General features: G+C 36.7%; 4 non-coding genes and 1 pseudogene across 4 annotated transcripts; 2 read left to right on the top strand and 3 right to left on the bottom strand.

Annotated features, from left to right (window-relative positions):
- Nucleotides 1–775: 775 nt before the first annotated feature.
- Nucleotides 776–940, bottom strand: LOC144659040 (U1 spliceosomal RNA). Its single transcript, XR_013571850.1, has one exon. It is a non-coding gene; the product is annotated as a U1 spliceosomal RNA (small nuclear RNA).
- A 4,297-nt stretch (nucleotides 941–5,237) lies between these two features.
- On the top strand, nucleotides 5,238–5,402 carry LOC144659044 (U1 spliceosomal RNA). Its single transcript, XR_013571854.1, has one exon. It is a non-coding gene; the product is annotated as a U1 spliceosomal RNA (small nuclear RNA).
- A 2,647-nt stretch (nucleotides 5,403–8,049) lies between these two features.
- LOC144659042 (U1 spliceosomal RNA) lies at nucleotides 8,050–8,215 on the top strand. Its single transcript, XR_013571852.1, has one exon. It is a non-coding gene; the product is annotated as a U1 spliceosomal RNA (small nuclear RNA).
- A 2,334-nt stretch (nucleotides 8,216–10,549) lies between these two features.
- On the bottom strand, nucleotides 10,550–10,697 carry LOC144659049 (U1 spliceosomal RNA; annotated as a pseudogene).
- A 6,846-nt stretch (nucleotides 10,698–17,543) lies between these two features.
- LOC144659048 (U1 spliceosomal RNA) lies at nucleotides 17,544–17,709 on the bottom strand. The gene has a single exon (XR_013571857.1). It is a non-coding gene; the product is annotated as a U1 spliceosomal RNA (small nuclear RNA).
- Nucleotides 17,710–20,790: the final 3,081 nt, after the last annotated feature.

The following is a 20,790-nucleotide window of genomic DNA, read 5'->3' as shown; positions in this document are numbered from 1 at the left end:
AAATGACTGTGTTAACGTATTCGACACTATGTTGCAAACGTAATTTATGCATTTCGAAAATTGTCAACTGTATCACCGAAATGGGATTCAGCTACTTCTAAATATGTCAAACTCCGAGAAGTCGCCCTAATGCATTTAAACATTTTGATCTGGGGCTTTGTATGTAAACCAGTCCTCCGCTGTGACGATTTTGTTGCGAGTTTGTATTTGCCTTCGGCGTATGAAGTCGAGTGCAATAAATATAAACTGCAGATAATTTTCTTAACTTAAGTTCCAAATCAATTATTTTCGCAAACATTTCACTTAAACATGAAGTCTCCTCAAACGGTCACCTTAAATTTCAGATTTTATTGGATATATTTGATTGCACCCTGATCTGCTGAGAGATCAGCTACGGTGCACGACAACGAATCGAATTGGAAAAGCAATTCAAATTTTGCAGTTTTCTATCGTTCTAAGTCCATACGTTTTTAATGCACTCCAGGGAATACCTACAAGCATATTAGATTTATACGGCTTATGTAAATCTAAGAAAAAGTTTCTAAGATAAGGAATGTTAACAGGGTATTGATATTAATGAAGGTTAATTGGGCCGGTCAGAAGAGAGAAAATTTTGATCAAGATATCTTTGATAAAGACAAGGTTAATGAGTCCAAAAGAATAAAGTAACTGACATCACTAACCAGGTAAACAAGAATACAAGCAAGAAAGCTGAGAGAAGAGGGAGCAAGAAAATAACAAAGTAACAAAATAGAAAGTTTTAGCTTTGAATTGAAGGGCAAACGAGCGCGAACGCAGGTTCACCCACTAACAAAAATTATGCACCGTGTACCCTCATTGGGGCTCCACGCAGAGTAAGGCCCTCTCAAAGTGCAGAAAGAAGGCCCACCCTGGGAGGACTGCCTTCTTGATCACAGTTCCTCCAGTGCATTGTTAGTATGAAGGAACGCGCTACCTTCCCGCCTTTTATACGTAGCGAGCGCTGCCAGAGAAGGCGGGAAAATCGCATTATTGCGATGACATCAGCCAATCAAAGGCTCAATTCGCGCCATAGTGCTGCGAAGCTACGCGAGATTTTTGGCCAGCTGTTTGAAGTTTACAAAGCTTGAAGAAAAAAATAAAAGAACTCTTGCAGAGACCTTGTTAACTAGGTGAGTATTAATTTTGCTAGTTAACCCAAAGAGTGAACCCTAAAAAAATTGAGAATTTCAGAGTCAGTTTTTCCAATTGTTGATAGATATGTTCACTTCTTACACATAAAAAGTGCAAAAGCGAGCAAATTAAACAACGAATTTAAAATAATCGAAGTAACTTAAGTTTTTATCTCATGATTGTTTTCACTAAATAATTAACTTGCGTTTGAAAGAAAGAATGAATGAAACACAAGGAATAATAATAGAACACAATATTTTTGAAAGCTCAGTGGGGAATGTTTTCGTTTGACGCACGTTAAAACAATCACGGCTTTGATCAGTTAATTCTCTTATTCAGTTAGAAGTCAAGTTCATTTACGGTAAATGTAAACAGTTCAAGCTACAGAAGTTTACAAGCCGTGATGTAGCTTTGTTAAACCAAAAATAGAATAAAAGATGAATCGTTGTATAAATAGTTAAAGAGCTTGGTAAATAGAATGCAGAATTTTCGCGATTGGTGTGTTTTTGCGATAAGTTAAGAAAGTCATTACATTACAATTTTCCAATTGCTCACCAGTCGCACTTCGGCCGCCTCGAATGAAATTTACATCGCAAAATTTGCTGAAATTGCGTGATTGGAGACAGATGAAAAGCCTTAAACCCCAACCAAACGCACGCAACATTTCAATGCAACATATATTACAACATTGTTGGATCTTATTCAGTGATCTTGTTATGAGATGTTGTGAGGAAGCTGGCAAAACGCACCTAATAAATTATCGTATTTGAAGCGTTTGTTCGTTAACGTCTAAGTTTCGCACGCAAAGAAACTATTTTCGCCTTTGCATCGACCACGCTAATATCATGTGTGCTCTGTTTCTTCAAAACCTTTCTCCTGTGTTTCCCTTGAGCGATACGGTTTTTTTTAAAAGTGATCCACAAGCGGGGACGCACGTGTATACTATATCTATCAAAACCGTGGTCTTCCTCTCCGTTTACTTTCTCGGTGTTTTGCCCATGTTCTGGTGCAACAATGTTGCACGCACCTAGCCAAAGAAGTGCTGCATCATCAACATCCAAAAATGTTACGGGGAAAAGCTTGATCATTTTCATTTTCAATCCAGCATCATCCGACATCTTGTTACATAAATTATTGCAACAGGTTGACCAAACGGTTGCGCTCAAGCGAGATATGTTGCAATGTGTTGCGTAGGAAAGTTGAGTGTGTTTGGTCGGTCCTTTATGACATACTCCCAAATTCTCATAGCTAACATTAAAATAAATCTAAGGGAATCAATTAGGGGAATCAATAGGGGGGTTTAGAGCTTTTGCTGTTACAAGGTTGATACTCGGACTGAAGTTCATATTGGCGAACTGCGGTTTCAAGTCTTAACGTGGATTCCCACTGTCGCGTGTGCGTTTACGTGCTCGAAACAATTTAGAGACAATGTTACGACTTGCGTACACGCTTACGCACAAGTTGGGGGGGCCCGCCCTAAACGTTCATACATCGTCTCCAAAGTTTTTCACGCACGTAAAAAAATACGCGACAGTGGAAATCCACCTTTTTGTTTAGGCGCGACGATATAAGCACGTCAACTTTTGGTCAATTTTGCTGGTAGCCGAAGGTAAGCGATCTAGTAAGATAATAACTCTAATTTTGCTCTACTTATTTTAATTTTCTACTGCAAGTTTCGAAGAACTGGGATTCCTTGTCGTTTACAAATTTTCAGTTTATTCGCAAATTACAAAATTTTCTCAGCTGAGATCGGGAGGGAAACCTCTCTAATTATAAACCTCTGACAGGAGTGACTAGCCGTGATCCCCGTCACAAAAAGTCACCCACACCACGACAACGAGACTACCGCAAAATACAGTAGAACTGTTTTATGTCTATGTCTTTTAAAGTACAAGTTAATACAGCTTTATTCACATAAATGTAAAAAAGATAGTCGTTTCGTTAATATAGAATGTATAACTGAGACTAATTTACAACTTTAATATTTATTGATGCTTGACTGAGGACTGAGAACTAATGTTTTTGGATCTTGGTGCAACAAAGCGGATTACGGTAACAACCCGCGATCAGTAGATTCTGCTGGTGGCTGTCCTTCAAGTTCAGCTCTCTGCAGCCAGCTGATGGTACTGTTTCCTTTTGCTGAGCAATCTTTGTATATTAAAGCTTTTTTCAGATGAGAAACTGTTGAAAGGCAGAAAGCAGATTTGGTGATGGGACTGGTCAGCAGACAGAAAGTCGACGTATCGCATCCTGATAGCGGTGAAGAAGGAATATTTTTTTTCGTATTTTAAAAAAAAAAAAAAAAAAAAAAAAAAAAAAAAAAACACCATTAAAAAAAAAGGGGTTTTTTACGTCCCCCCGACCATAACACTGAAGATGCAGGAGACGATAGCGGTACATACTGCACTTAAGTGAAGTAACAAACATCAGAGTGCAGTTTATGCTACCCGATAGGACAGAAAAAGATGGTCCAAGCGGTTACGTGTTCGCAAAGTCTCTGAAAATGCTCCGTTTATTTCTATCAATACTGTTCAAACCAAACAGGGTACATGAAGATTACCCAACCAGCAAAGCAGGAAAATGTTGTGAGAAGCCTTGTGGTTCAGACTGATAAGTTAAACTTTTTGTCGAAATTGCTTATATGAAAAGGAAACTAAATCACTCGTTGCAAACTGATCATGACTCGTAGACAAAAAATGTATCGTAGCCTAAGAAGCGTAATCATGCTCTCTTTGCTCGCTCAATTCTTGTACCGCTCTGAGCTGGTTCGACCTGTAAAATTCGACGAATCTTTAGACCGAAAATCAGGCGTCTCTCATGAAAAAGAGAACGCAAGCTAAGCGCGAAGAGCGCGTTAGCTACTGAACGCGTATGAGATCCATTTACTCCTCGCGTCACGCGAACATTAACAACCTTCCGTTCCAGATAAAGCCGACGAGCTTCGTTTTTACAGATCATGCATTGCGCTTACTTAGAGACTCTATCATAAATTTAAAACAAACGATTTGGAGCAGGTCTATTCTCACTCTTTCAAGCACTGCAGGGTGCAGGGATAGCACGAGACGAGGGGTGTCTGTTTTCCTTATGCTAAGTGTCTTTAAGGATATATGTCAAATTTAACTATGAATTTTTTTTTAACAGGAACGATTATTTGTTGATGTCTGCAGTGTAACCAGGGAAGATGTCAACATTAAGAAGCTGGCTCAACACAAGCGAAGAACAGTATTCGAATACGACTAGTGAGGTCAAGAGAAGATTTGCACTGTATGACTTCCGTGTAGAGTTTAACATGTTCCCATTGTTAATATGAATTTTAACTGTTGAGTTGAAGTCTGCCTTCTGAAAAACCGTCGTAAGTGCGTGTTAGTATTGTTAACATAAGGTGCAATCAAAGTGGGTTTAAAATTGATGAAAAAAGAGGCATAAAGACAGTGACTGAATGTTTTTCTAAGCCTCACAATTTCTTTTTTGACTAGAAAGAAATTCAACCTACTTGCAGTGATTTTCAATTCAATCTTGTATTAAACAAATAACAAATAAAAGAATAAGTTATAAGAAGGATTTTGTCAGATTTAAGAATAATAAAAGATGCTCTGACAGAATCAAGCGTCTTTTTTTCCTACCAACAAAAAATTCTGAATTTACACTAGCTAGAGCGACGAATCCTAAATAGGTGAACAGACCCCTCTGCAAAATACACTGATATTTCTTTGAGTTTGAAACAAAAGCTACGTATGAGAACATCTTGTTAAACTGCCTATTTAAAAGTGGAAAGTAATCTTCACGTCCCCCATGGATTGTTCTTGAGCTGTTCAAAATGCACAGCCTGTGCATGAGACTGTTGACAAAAAAATCAATTTACGCAAGATTATCTTCCCAACAAAACAACGGGTTATTATCAACAGATGGTCCCAAACACGGCGCCAGCCCGCACGCACATTAATAACTCGGGCAACAATGGGACTGCCTCGGATTGGCTTTCTTGAATGCAAAATTAGCACAATCGTTGCGCAGTGAATAAATCCCATATTACCTGGAGAGGTGGCTGAAAGGTATATAAGCAGAAGTCTGACTTCTTACTTGTCATACTTACAATGCACTGGAGTTACTGTGATCATGAAGGCAGTGCTCCCGGGGCGAGGCTCTCATTGCACAAGGAGAGCTGAACCTCGCGTGTTTCCCACGTGAGTGGGTGCACGGTGTTCAATTTTTGTTAGTCGGGCTGACCTGCGTACGCGCTTGTTGCCCTTCAAAAATAAGAGAAAAATTACGACAGTAACACCAAGAAAACATTTAACCAAACAAAAACGACATATGACCTTGCACATTCTCCATACAAGGGACATGAATTGCTTTCATTGCGGCCTTGCAATTGGTGATATGTCGAACTGAAAAAAAGGAAGAGAGCTGTAAAATGGTTATTAAGGAAAGCGAGATGGGGTTAAAACTAAAACAAGTGTCTAAATTTGATTTCACTCTTTGTTTGAAAAAAAAAAAATGTTTCATTACCCGCTAAAATGTCGGTGGACAGATTTGTATCTTGAAACTGGGCTTAGACGCCACGGCTGTGTTTTTCTTTTTTGTTTGCTTTTTATTAGAATATCCGCAGTTTAAAGTTCACTATACTAAACAAAAATAATTTTCTACATGTAGCAAAATTAAGTAGCAACAAGAGACATTAACAGAACACAATAATTTAATATGCACTTATGTTAGTAAATGACAAATATTCAGCCGTGCGCGATATTGCGCCTCTCGAAAGTTATTTTTTTTTAAATGAAGAAAACGTTCAAAAACTGTAAAACAATATTTTCATGTCAAAACGCCTTTAAGATGAGTTATAGTGCCGCTTTTTTAATTTCAGCACAGCTACAAAGGCATCCACCAGGTCCGAAAATAATATTTCCCTCCAAACACTCATAACGACAGTAACACTAAGAAAACATATAGGCAAACAAAAACGACAAATGCTTTAATTTCGGCTACGCAATTAGGCCCCAAAATAATACAAGAGAAAATTCGCCTCGAAGATTAAAACGAAAACCGGTTTCAAAGCTTCATGTACTATTTTGCAAAAAGGTGCATGGTTTAAACTGGTCTGTATAAGACGGTCCTTTCATTCTTTCTAGCCCCTGCATATATCATTGAAAAGAGTAGGTTGTTTGTTCAGAGAACAGTTATAGCTTCACGCATTCAAACCGGTTTTTGTTAAGTTGTTCGGGAGGATATTATGTAAGAATAATCGATCAAAGACCCGTATGATCACGAGCGACCTCTGCATTTTCTTTTTTTCTCCGTGTACCGTCGTCTGACCGATCCAAATTTTGGGGTTTTCCAAAAAAAGGTTGTGACATCAGAAATATCAAAGTCTTGCTATTCCAGCGGTTGCTGGACACCCGTGAATGTTCGCAGATGTCGCAAAAGAGTGTTATTCGTTCATCTGTTTTCGCTTTTCTCGGCTGAGTTTAACCATTACACCGATCTTTCCTTTCTCCATTTCCGCTACGCTGATTTTGTGACCACGTTTCGTTATTTCCAAGCTCTTAGTTCCAGCTTGTTCTTGATTTTCTATTTTATTATGTTTTTTGATCCAACCGACCGACCCAAAATTAGGAATCGCATTCGACGGTAAACGGAGAAAAAAGGGGACGGGCCTAAAAGTCATTAAATTTGTCGTATACCCACTTGAAAGCGACCGCTTGTAAATAGCCAAGCCATGAGCCAAACGCTTTTAAATCGGTTTTAAGTCGGGTTTACAAATTTGCACACGATCGAGCAATCAAATGGTCAATCTTAGTTTGATCGAAACCATTTTACATTCTAGCGCCTTTTGTATTTTAAAACCATTTTTGTTGGTTAGTTGTGTTTTTTTAAGCTAAAAATGAAACACAAACTTTAAACAATCGTGAATATTTTAACTTGACCACTCAAGATCCAACGAGGATTTTGAACTTCACCGTAATATCATAAAACAAAGAGCAAAATGACCATTTCTTGACAAAAAGTGTGAACTGATATATTTATGCAAAGTTTTCACGAGCTCACAGCAAGAGTATTTTTTGGTGAGGATATAATCTGTTGACAAAATAACATCTGCCATCTGGTATCAAACTAAAAAGACTAAAGTAAACCTAAGTAGCATTTGTGTAAAACTTCCGAGCTTAATTTCAGAAAAAAGTTACAAATACAAGTTGACTGAGTGAATTAAACTTTCCCCTATGTCATGATCAGAACATGATATTCTTGGAGTACAGAGCTGAATAGCTTTGAATTAAACGGTCAATCATTTTAGTTGATCATTATGCAGTCGCTGAATAAATGTTCAGTTAATTTTTCTTGAATCTTATAGATGTACAGAGCTTGAAATCAAAGCGTGAGGAAAACTGAAGCAATATAGAATTATGACCTCGCTCAAAATCATGTTTCTTCGGGTATATGAAAGAAAAGTAGTGTGTTTGGTTCTGTTGTACACATGCAGATGTAAAATAAAACAACAGTTAAATCAAAGTTATGTAAAATGTTAAAAAGTTAGATCTGTGACTACTTTATGTAGAAAAACCAATGCTGGATGTCATAGAAGGCATGTTATAAAAGAAAGGGGTATTTAACACTGTAAAGTTTATTGTAGATAATTTTAATCAATGCGTCCCACAAGCTACAGACCAGTTGCACTTCACAAAGTAATCACGTGACCACATAATCCCGCAGCAAAAAAGAACAACCACTGCACATGCGTACCTCATTCGCCTGCGGTGTAAACGCTAAATGGCTGTGATTTCATTGGGCATTTTACAGCAAATTGAAGAGAGTTTATTACAGCATATGGTGTCAAGCGAGCTCCCACAACATTGTAGCGTTTGCCAGGGTATAAAAGCCCGCGCAGAGCGCAGCGTTTTCATACTTACAGGGCACTGGAGCTACTGTGATCACGAAGGCAGTGCTCCCCGGTTTCGGCCTCCATTGCACTTACGGAGGCTGAATCCTGCGTGTTCCCCAGAACTTGGGTGCACGGTGTGCAATTTTTGTTAGTTGGGCAGACCTGCGTACGCGCTCGTTGGCCCTCCAATACTAAAGAAAAAGTCTCTGAGAGGTTGCGGAGCTAAACCCTTGAGGGACACCTCTGCTAACACAAAATAGGGCGCGATAATGTGCTATAACGCTAGATATCGCGAGAAAATGAACATCTTTGTGAATAAAGGTTGCATTGCCCTTGTTCAAAACACTTTCCCGTACGGCTAAACAACGACAAATAACGCAGGAATACGCAATATTTCGCGAGATGATGCAAGTAAAGCATTTGACAACGAAATCAATTTTGCGCTAGTTTTCTAGCTTGGATATCTGTCTCCTCACATTTCTAATTGCTCTCAGTGAAAATTTATTGTCTACGAATATATATAACATTTTTAAAGTTACATGGCACTATATTGTATATAGCAACCGTTAGCAAGGAACTTCCGGTATCGCTACATTACTGCTATCCGTCGCCTTTTTATTCAATATCCTTGAAAAAACAGCAATCGCATATTGTAAAGATCTCTAGACCCTAACATCTTATAGTTTACGAAAACATTGCATGTAAACGCTTCCTAAAGAAAGAAGAAATTAAAAGGTCGGTGGCACTAGGTATTTTAAATTCCACACAATAGAAGTCACCATTTGTAAACAGCTATGGGAAATACAAAGAAGAACAATAGTAGTTTATGAAATTTTCACAAAAGGTTTTTAATGAGTATGTTATAATCTAGGACACTGAGCAATGAAGCAGTTTGAAATATTGAAGGGATCAAAGTTGTCAAATGGCACCGTTTTGCAAATAATGAAGTTCTTTAGGCTCGCTTGTTTAAAAAGGTTTCTTTTTTTATCAGGTGCATTTAATGGTAAAAGAAAAGCAACTGATATGGATAAAAAATTTATTCACTATCACAGAAAAAAAGGCCGTTTTGAGCAGTTAAAGTTTTTAATGAGTCCAAGGAGGCGCACTTTTCAGTAAGTCGGTGCACAGTAATCGGTATAAAATAACGGTGAAAGACATTTACGAAGATCACAAAAATATTCAGGAAATATTTTTAACCGAGTTGAAAAGAACAAAGCTGTTCTTGGGGTCTGGTTAAACAGCAGCTGTCATTTTGACTTGTGACATTTGCCTTTTCCCGTTAAAATTGGCTTCGGTAGTAATTTAAATATCATTTCAGACCGGATGAAGTGTATGTAATTTTCTAGTTATTATTTTTCGCCATGGCTGTGTCAGTTTGAAATGTCGGTAGTCGCTTCGTTCTAAGGTAACTTAGCCTTTTGTTCGACGGTTGGTTTAGACCGAGGCATCATGCTGTCTAAAGCTTGAGAAACAAATGTATGCTGAGCACAAATTCGCTTGCAAGAGTACGTCAATGATTGTTTTTTAAAAAAAAATAACGATTCTTCACGAGTTTTTAAAAATTTCACAAACCCAAAAACCACTCTCTATTACCTGATAGACTTCAGTTTTGTCATACTTTTTTGGTTTTTCTTTATGAAATCGCATAAATTCAATTTTCCTCAAATACGTTAAAACGACCATCTGGTTCACAAAGGAGGCAAAATATTGTAAATCTAATAAAACCACAAGCTCAAGCAAGTCGTAGAACAGTTTGCAGTCTCTATTGAAAGTATACCTGCACTTGATAATTAAACTGCCAGAAAATTGCTCCGATATGTCAAATGCAGCTAAGGAAATATGAATATGGATTCATGTAGTGTTTTGAATGAACTAACTCAGACAGTCTTCCAATTTTTTTCATTTTTTTTATAAATATCGCGATTACCTGACTTCTTGTTTGATTTGCGAGTTCTCCAATAAGAAGTCAGTTACACTGAGCGTCCCAGCTCTTTGTAAACTTGAATAGGGATGCATTTAAGATCATCGTATTTTTGCAATTTTTGTCACGATTGGATCCGGCCGTTATAATACAACTAAAACCGTGACTGAAAGCGGAAAATAAAAAGAAAAATAATATGGCAAAGTTGTTTAAACACGACTAAAGTTTAACCTTTTCAGCCAGAGTTCCTCTCCTTTCAGTCCGTTCTGAGAATCAACAATATCTTCCTAATGAGAAGTAGCTGATGATAGTTTTTATTCTCATTAACCTTTTTGCTTAACAACATCCCGACATTATAAGGAGAAGTTAAATTTAGATCACTCTGAGGGCATTAAATGCAAAATATGGTCTGCGAGAAAGCTTTAATAAACATCAGTCATAGTTAGTTGTCAAAACAATATCGATGACAGCAAATTTCAGTGTCGTATTTGCCAGTTAAATGAGTTAACTATACACACAAATGTTAAAAATTTTATGGCTTTACGTTATTTCATTTCAGTTTTTCCTCTTTCCTATGAGGGGTTAACAAGCGATTTCCGCATGTCAACCCGACATCAAACAAAAATTCTGCACCCGACTCACTCGGCCTGGAGCGAACGCAAGGGTCAGTGGCCCAGAGTGCTATGCGCCACCTCGCCTTGGGAGCCCCGCCTTCTTGATCACGGTGCTCCTGTGCACTGTAAGTTTGAAGAAAAGCGAAGAACGAGCTCGCCTTTTATATCCCCGGATCACTGTCAACCTTACGGTGTACGATTCATTCAAATCTGTACTAAGCCAATAAAATTGTTTGAACTCGAGTCTGCGTTTAGTAGTTAGCTATTTTTCGCAATTTAATTATCATTGACTTTTGTTGTTTAGGGTATACAGAGCTTACATCCAATTATCAGTCAGCAGGGGATGGAAATTGATTCCTTCAACTCGTTATGACTTTCTTCTTAACCTAAAGTGTTTTAATTTCCATTAGTTTTGTCTTTCGGTGTATTTAACCAATCAACTTTTGATAAATTTATCAAATTTTCATTTTCTCTTCTCGGAAGTGATCTTGGTGGTAGGGGGTACTGAAACTCAAAAGGTCGAATTTCCACAACAATTTCCTTATTTTTTCAGGTTAACTTCTGAGTTTGTTTCAGAAGACAAAAGCTTACCTATAATAATACATTTCAGTGTTGTCCAAACGGAAATTGGTAAATTAGATTTACAGATCCGACTATGGAACATTAAACTCTAATTTAAATTTCATGCACGATCAATTATTCAGTCATAAGCTCAATGATTTTATTTCATTTTCACGATCGATGTAAGGAAGCAAAAAATAAAACCATTTTAAAGTATCATAAGTGTTTGTCACTGTCTTTAAGGGAAGATAAAATCTGCATCAATTTTTTCCTTATTAAGAGCAGAGTCTGAACGGAGAAAAAAGTAAGAAAACAGTACTGCAAGTGAAGAGATCTAGGTATAGAAAGACACAACTATTAATTTACATTCGCTTGAATCACTATTAATTTGTAATATTTAAGACTTCGCGGTAATTTGCAAGATAAAGCTTTAAACCCATCAGATTCTTCTTCAATCATCAGCCAAAATTGAAGTTAATATTACTACTGATTTTGATGCAAAAGATCGAAATATGCAGATCATGAACAGAGTTAGATTTTTCACAAGCGACTCACACCCAACACCGGCAAACATATGCACAAGCACAAGATCTCATTTAAACACGTGGAAACGCAATCTTTTGCAAAAAAAGATTTAAGAAAATTTTATATCATTGTGCTTGAGATCGCGTTTCTCGGCATTTATATGTACTCTTATATTCGCGTTTCTGCTTGCGTCCTTTTTAAGAAACGTCAAGTAACACTTGAAGACATTGACTGTGAATTTTGTCAAAAAACGAAGATAAAACAATCTAGATATAGTTATTAAACTATTTGTTTATGCTTCCTATATGAATCCAGAATTACTTGTATACAAGTATATCTTAAGCCGAGGAGTGCGGCAAACCTGGTATACTGATTTTAAGGAAAATAGTATTATAATATTAACATGTTTGCTGGCGTTTATAACATCTCATGGAACAGTCAAAATAGCCAACGTAGCATAGCGCACTATTAAATAAAGCCTGCTTTTTCTTACAGATATAAAAAACATTTTGTCCCTTGAATTTTCGAAGATCCACCTTATAAAAATATAAAAAAAATAACAGTAAATTAAATGCAGTAATACTATTAAAACTTTTTAAATTGTTTGAGAGAATAATACGTGCTAAAATTCAGGTTGTCTTGCAGAAATATATTGTCAGTCATTAATTCAGAGATCAGTCGCAATCTTCAGCGAAAAACAAAAATAAGCCAAGCTCAAAATAATTCAGTTGAAGCCCAGATGTTTTCTTCTTAAATATCTTAACTCACATATTAGCTAGTTGACATATATTCATAATTAGAAGAAAAACGATCGATGGCCTTATAACTTGGCAAGATTTCAAATTAAATTTCAGAAAATTAAGGCACAATCTATCAGGAAGTCTGTCGTGATTCTGCTTACAGAAAAAGGGAAAACTTTTATTGAAGACGAATCCATCTAAAACTGTAGACGGCCAAATTCTATAATAACCTGCAACTGAGAAAACGAAAACGCAGTTTAAGTTATTATGCGGCGACGGGAATTACAACTCAGATTATTTTACAGCTTAATGGCTTCTGGTGCTTGTTCTGCAGTATTATTTAATATAGCTAAATATCTAAATTGTTAAGAACGTTGACACTAATACTAAGAATGCAGATAAAACATTTCGAGGACGAAATTGCGTTGTATATAGGCTTAAAAGAACGTGTCTTGAATTTTGAATTCTGCAGGTGCGTCTATTGTCTTTAAAAAAATTAAAGTTGAAATTCGATTATTGAATTTCAGTTAACTTTGAATAATTTACATTTTTTAAGCAAAAGAGACAAACGTTTTCCTCCTTAAAAGTTACATACATTTCCTTGCTAAGTTGGCTTTATATTGCTTTGGGAAACAAAAAAATTAGGTAAGAATAAATGAGGCCTTTTAAAGGGATTTAAGCGAGCAATTTTGTCGACTTATGCAGCACTGAAGACCACCTTTTTAACAGCAAATCATTAAAAATTAAAAGATGACGCTAACATCGTTTGCTGGAATAATTTCTTCTCAAAATCATCAATTTCATCTTTTATTATTTAGGATTTCATCTACTGAAAACTGAGGAGAATAAAATTAATCTGCTTCTCTCAAAACGCAGTTTCAAAGTTGAAGTTGAAGATTTTTTTACACACGCAGTGCGCCTCTTTTATCGTTCAGTTTCTCGACTGTATGTTTACAGTTAACAAAAGTTAAATTAGATAAGTTTTGCCGAACGTAACTCTTAAACACATACGAAAGCTTTATGAAAGTTCCCAAGAATGGAAAAGAGATATAACGTACAGAGGAAATTCAATTTCCTTTGACAAGGGCAAGGAATATAGTTAAATATACGGTTTGTCAGTTAATTGTGTGATGGCTTTCCTAGTAAGTGCAAGTATATATCAGTGTTCACACGAGTTCAGGTAGATAAGACTGTCATTCAAGCTTACAGGTAAATAACTGATCGTGATATTTCATGAAGGAACTTGAAAGAAATTGTGACAATTGCGACATCCGTAACATTGAGGGTATGCTGGTTTCAGTCTGTAACACCCGAGTTATAGCAATGTTGTGTTTAAATTGTCATAGAGACGGCGCGTGGTTATGACGTCAGTACGAATTTTAGCTAGCCAATCACAAACTTTTAAATATCTCCATGACGACAAAGTTAAATAACATCTCGGAAACTGAATCTTTAACTCGTAACTTCGAAATCACACCCAGTACACTGATGGATATCATAGCTTTTCATATTTCCCTCGTCGATTCCTGGCCTCATGAAAATGATATGAACACTTATTTACCTGTAAGCTAACGTATTTTGTAGTATGTGTTCGGATGCTACTGTTTTTATATAAATTACACTAGAAGAAAAATGGGGAACCATGAAAAGGTTGACAAATCTCAATCCTTTTTCTTCACTTTGCTTGTAGCACATTAATTGTCATTTCGTATTGGTATATCATTTCCCTGGTTATTATAACACATGTTAACAGTTTTAAGTTGAATTCCTCCTTTTATTTCGAAAAGATTATCGAGTGGGGACTCTATAAAGTTTATGAGTTTTATATGCCGAGTGATCCGAGAAACCAATATTCAACACTGAAAGGTTTACATTACAAATTTTGCCTTGGCATTAGCTGAATGTTAAGAAGAACATTTTTGAAAAGATGAGCCATATTCACTCAGAAAAACGTATGAAAATCATGAAACAACGGCGTTTTCTCCCAGAAAACTGTTTCGGCATATAATCTTGTTAACGCTTAAATTTTTAATGATTTCCACTCACTAAGTGCCCCACAAAACTTTGCATACTAATTTCTTGGAACTTATCTTTTTTTAATTTAATGAAATCGCGTATTGAGATGGCGTATTAGTATTAGGAGGACTCATATGTTTCGTTTGCTCTAAGAGAAAACAAATTTCAACATCAATCATTTCTGGCGTTAATTGAATTATATTATTTTTTAAATAATTCAATTTCACAGTTTAAATTGCGAAGTTTGGACAATTATAGCACCTGCTGTAATTCAAAGCAGGAGGTAAAGTGATCGCGGACGGTTTCTCTTACAGTTTTTTTCTCAAAGCTTTGTTTCTTCATCTTGCCGTTGAAAGGACCTCTTCTGTGCTAAATTTTCTTTTCAGCCCTTACCATTAAAAAGATCACTATCCAATTTCCCCTTAAATCCTCATCATAAAGTCACTAGTGTAGTAAGGAAAGTGGAAGATGTTTAATTAGTATTCTCCTGCTAATACTACAAGACCTGTATAGAGACCATTTAGGAGAATCTGTATGTTGACATCACAACTCAGACTTACGGAGTGAATTCACCGCATTTAATTACTTTTCAGGGGAAACTACATCTTCGTGGCTCTTCCAAAGGTTTTGTTTTCTTAAATTTTCTGTAAGCAGGCTTAAACTTTGGACTTTTTGCTCTGATAATCAATTATAGGTTTGCATCTGTTTGCCTCCTGACGCAAGTTGGAAAGACATGTCAACTCGGACGATTTTATTGCGGAAATTTTGTTTTGCGGAAACTGTGGCGAACGATTTGAACTATACTCGTTCTGACTGATAATGAAGAACAAAGGGAGAATGGGAGATATAAACGCGTGGTAGCTCGTTCAGTGTTCGTGTTATCTAATCTTCGAGCTTATATAGTAGGATGTCCATAGCAACAACTGTACGGAACACTGCATGTGTTGTGCGACAGAGTACGGCAGTCTTTATTGATGTCTTTGTTTATATCTCGAATTAAAAAATAACCTGCGGAATTTTGACTAGAAAGAGTATGCAAAATTTAGTTATAGTGCCAAATTTAAAGGCAAACGGTTTAAAATCTGCTTCAAACTGCAATGCATTCAATAGATACAACATATAGATATACATGTGTGCGGGTATAAACGGCTGAGTGTTAAGTTTTCACAGAGGCACATGAACGCCTCGAGAGTTTAATGCATGCTTTTCAACATGAAATAACTACTCGTTCGCTTTCAACATTTTCTGCAACTTTTTTTTTAGTTCCCAAATGGCACAGACGCTATTAATTTATCTCATCTACATGCTTGCCAGACTAACTAATATGTTTGATGAATTTAATATGCGAATGATAAGTTCAAAGACTGAACACCAACGAAAAAATAGGTCATCGCCTTCAGAATACGGTTAAGTTAACAGCATACCGCCTTAAAAATATCAAGCATGGTTATAAACCTAATAAAAAGCACTAAATTTTAGCTTTATTAGTTGACTTTAGACTTTAGAAATGAAGGCAGTATCGTATTAGAGTCATTTGTTTGATATTGACAAAAATCTTTAAAAGCTCACATCTTATTGGATAACGTTAATTAACACCAATAAGGGTTTACGCGCGAATAAAACATAGATTTGATTGGTCCGCTGCAAATGTCAACGACGTCCTGCGGAGTCATGACAACACTTTTGATATATCGAGCAACGGGAGAAAACACAAGAGGCAAAATCATTTTACTTTTGAAACAAAATCGATCCATTGTACAAGTGAAGCCGTATGATGTATTCCTGTAAGACTAAACTTTAAAAAGCTCTAAAACCTGTGTATATTAACAGTTATCATGTAGTTCGTGCCTGCGCGAACGGGAAGATTTTAAGTTCCTCTTACTTTAGGGCAAAACCATTCTGTTGATAAACACCCGGCATTCTTTCTACCGCTCGTCTTTTTATAGAGAAGATGAAATTTTAACATACATTTTTATATTTCGCATATCGTGAGATCCTCGACCTAGAAAACACGAAATCTTCTGTTCCCTATTCTTCTACTTTATTCATCGACAGCAGGACATCATTAAACAATCGAAAACGTAAGACAAAGGACTACTGGGAACACTGGGTGAAAACATCTTTTTTTTTTAGAAAAAAATTCTATTGAATTTTCTGTTTTCATTTGTGATCTTCTTATTAACTGCGAAGTTTGATTCAAATACTACAAAGTAGATATTTCAGTATTTCGCATGCTTTAATTATGTTTGAATTTGCTGATAAAACCAAGAACATCAGTATGGTTAATTATGTTTATGTTAGCTGACATTAATTTTACTGTTTGCCTAACAAATGTCCCCGCACCTGAACAAAATTACCGGAATGTTAAGGGGTTGCCTTATATCATCTAGCTAATGGTGGCCATGCTACACAAACCATATTTGTTAGATATAGCTTTCATTCCTAGATTGTGTTAGCTAACTATTGTTTTTAGTTTATTTTGAAAAACAAAAACGGAAGGACTCTTAACCGTTAGTATATAAATTCATATTAATGTTTAATGAAGAAGGCGCCACTTCATAGCTGTATTAACATCTTTTAGACAAATTGCGCAGCTTTTTACAGCAGATTGAAATTCAGCTCTAATAAACGCTGTGGACATTTTATAAAAGGTGGCCAAAAGATTAGTGTTCCCGGGCTGTTGAAAAAAAATTACATTTGACTCAAAATAACTCAGTTTCGTGATTCCAGACGGCCGATACGTTAACTGCAGACAGAAGTTTTGTTTTAAGTCCTATGCTGGCTTATTTACGTGTAAACAGAGGATTTTCACAATTACTCGAAATCTTGAGGAATAGAAACGAACAAATAATTTAGCCGATTGTATTGAAGACTTTGTAAACTTACAAACCAGCAAATGCAACCAGTTCCGTTAAGCTAAGCCAAATATTATTATCTATGTTTAAATTTAAATCTTTTTCTTAAGCCTTATACATCAATCATTTTTGCGCACGAGCCTTCGATATCTCACGTTAAATGCAGTTTCGCTATCGCGCGTTATCTTTTTTAGGCCTGCCAGTGCTATCTTATCGGAAGTGTCTTTAAAGAGTCTATTCTGTTCAACAGCTGTATCAAAACTCCGTTTTTCTTTAGTATTATAGGGCAACGAGCGCGTACGCAGGTCTGCCCGACTAACAAAAATTGCACACCGTGCACCCAAATTCTGGGGAACACGCAGGATTCAGCCTCCGTGAAGTGCAGTGGAGGCCGAAACCGGGGAGCACTGCCTTCGTGATCACAGTAGCTCCAGTGCCCTGTAAGTATGAAAACGCTGCGCTCTGCGCGGGCTTTTATACCTTCTCAAACGCTACAATGTTGTGGGAGCTCGTTTGACACCATATGCTTTTGTAAAGCCTGCAATTTGCTGCAAAACGACCAATAAACTTGGCCCTGGGGTTGTTACGCTGCGTAGTGGGGTACTGCGCATGTGTACCTTGTGCGCGGGTTGTTGGGTCACGTGTTCAGTCATCCCAACTGTGTTTTGTCCAGCTGCTTGAGCGTTTTAGTATTAATTTTCTGAAAGTTATTTTTAGAAAACTTGTGCCTTTTGTGTTGAGGCATAATTTGAGTTTTTTTCCTAAATAATAGGTTCATGTGTTAATGTAAAGCAAGCTTAGGCCATCGTTATATTTACCTCTAAAGTTCACTACTCTGCAAATGCATGAAACCATTCGAATTTAGTCTCTATCAATAATTTCGGTATTTCTGTCCCCTCGAGAAGAGTTATTAAAATCAAGATAATTAAGCAGCTAGCAGAAAATGCACACAAAGAGGAATAAACAATTAAACATGTAAAAATGAAATGTTATTTTGGCAGAGTTTGTCAGGCTAAATTATAATAAAAAATGTCGGTTAACATATATTTGAAAAAGAGTACAGGAAGTCTGACCAACACTGATCTGTGAATAAAAATTTAAAGGTGATTGTACACAAGACGATTTTTAAAGCCAGTTTTTAGCTACTTCACAATTAGTTTTATATTTTTTGGTTCCCTTTAAATCGTGTGTTATACGAAATCCATCCGGACGTTTGTGTTACGCAGTGGGGATTGGGCTGGTGAAACGTGTGCAATACGCTCTTATATATATTCGCCTTCAAAACCACTTAGTAACCTAGACAGCCTGCACTGTAGACAAGACAAGTCAAAATAAGAACAAGAATAATGCAAAACTACTAAAATATTCAAATGTTTTTTTTTATTAATTATCGCTTTGCTTATTAAAGTTTAGAGACCAACAAACATGGACCATTACAAACATGGAAAGAATGTATGTGAATCAGTAAGGAGAATATCTTTAACAATCATTCTCTGTATTTGTCGCATCTCTCCTTTCAGATGGATGTGACCACTGTACATGTCTTGTCGCTTTGTTTGCTACTAGAGGGCAAAGAAGGAGAACAAAGATCAGATATCGCCATCATTCTCCACTGCTGAACTTTCAATTCCTTTGGACAGCGGTACGGCGAACAACCTCGTTTTCGGTTTTTAAAAAAGAGTGCACTGGGTCCTAGAATTTTTATCATTATAAATAATAAATAATAAAAGATTTATATAGCGCCATATCCATGGCTCATGGCGCTTTACAGTAAAATATTATTAAAAAAATAAAAACTTACTTAAAAAATTTACATCAGTGATAAAAGGAAAATACTAACAAATAAAATAGCTGAGCTGTAAAATGGAAATAAAAACTAAGAATCATTAAAATCTTTGAATGAAAAACTAACTCATTAACTAACTTAACTAATTAACTAAGTGACTAACTAACTGTCTAACTGAACTATCTACTACTAATTATTATCATCACTTAATAAGTTGTACGCTTTTGCAATTGTAACAAATGTACAGTCATGCAAATAAAGCTTGTTGTTGTTTTTGTATCCATGCAATTAGCAGGAAATGCGTCTAGGGCGGCGCCTGCGAGGAAATGCTACCGTTTAACTGTTAAAAAATGAACTTAACTTACAGCTAGTATAGAGAGTCAACTGATTCTGAACTACCGTTTCGTGGCTGTTATCTTTAGAAACGAATAACCAAACAAAGACAAAAACAAACATCATGATTACTGCTAACTTCCGCCTGACCTAACGTTATGTTTTGTAACAGAAGAGGCATTTTTGTGCCACAATTTCCTTATCTGTGTGACAAACGCAAGCCTAAAGATGGATTTCCACTGTCGCGTAAATATTTACGTACGTAAAACGTGCGTAAAAAAAGATACGTAGGCAAATTTCCACTGTCGCGTAAAAAGTAATAGAAAGCGTTTCTTTTTTACGTGCGTTGAACGAACGTAAATGCCCGCATTCCTAAATTATCACGTTGGTGAATAGAGTGTGTTAATGGCGGCCATATTGGAGGAGTGAAACAATAAATTGTTTTTCCTTTGAGAAAAAATCATTAACATTTTTATGAAAATATCTTGTTGTTTGACTCTTCCAACATGGCTGCCATGAAAACACTTTGTACCAGAGGCTAGTTAAAGAAATGCGTGAATATGACCACGAGGCACTTTATAAATACTTCCGAAAGAAATCATCAATTAAAAAAAGATTTGAGGCGACCTTCCCGGATTACCGGTTCAAAGCCTACGTGACCTGACGCCATGTGTTTTCTTTCACTACTGCGTTCGTGTAATTTGGTTCTTTAGTCAATTCTATAGAGTTATTGCTGGAAATGTTCGGACTTTCTCGATCAAAAGTGCTTCTACATCTGAATGTCTTCCCATGTAAATCGACGGCGATTTAAAATAAAATCGTTTTCCCCTGGTAAGTGGTGTCATGTGACAAAATCCAAAAGTATGATTGGCTAAATCCCCTGCGTAACCGCAGACAGTCTCGAAAAAAGTTGAACTCGGTTCAACTTTTTTGAAAACACTCGCGATCGCTACGTGCGTATACGTGAGCGTAACGTACGTAAAAACAGAGAAAAGAACGTGGCATTGGAAATATGACAACGTAAATTCGACCCACGTAATCGCGCGCGAAAAATTTCATTTTTACGTACGTTTACAATTTTTTACGTACGTTAACGTGCGTCAACAAAAACGCGACAGTGGAAATCCACCTTAAGAGGCACAAACGCAGGATAAAACCTATTCACGCTCTCTAGCCTCTCCATTGGCAACGCCTTTGCTGAGGGAAGGCTAGGAACAAACGAAAGAAGGTGAGCGAGAAAGACTAGGGACAAAAGGGCGTGAAGGAGAAAGACTAGGAACCAAAGGCGCGCAACTCCCTTTCGTTCGTTCCTAGTCTTACATCAGCAGCGGAAACCCGGCCTGTGGAGGAGGCCATGCGCTCTCGTACCTTTATATAGCTCTACGTTTCTGTACTTGATTAAGTTTCCTA

Source organism: Oculina patagonica, chromosome 6 (genome assembly GCF_052425735.1).
Source record: "Oculina patagonica isolate OP01 chromosome 6, crgOcupat, whole genome shotgun sequence".
Taxonomy (NCBI): domain Eukaryota; kingdom Metazoa; phylum Cnidaria; class Anthozoa; order Scleractinia; family Oculinidae; genus Oculina; species Oculina patagonica.
The sequence above is the reverse complement of the archived record's forward strand: the minus strand, read 5'-3'. Positions and strand labels throughout refer to the sequence as shown.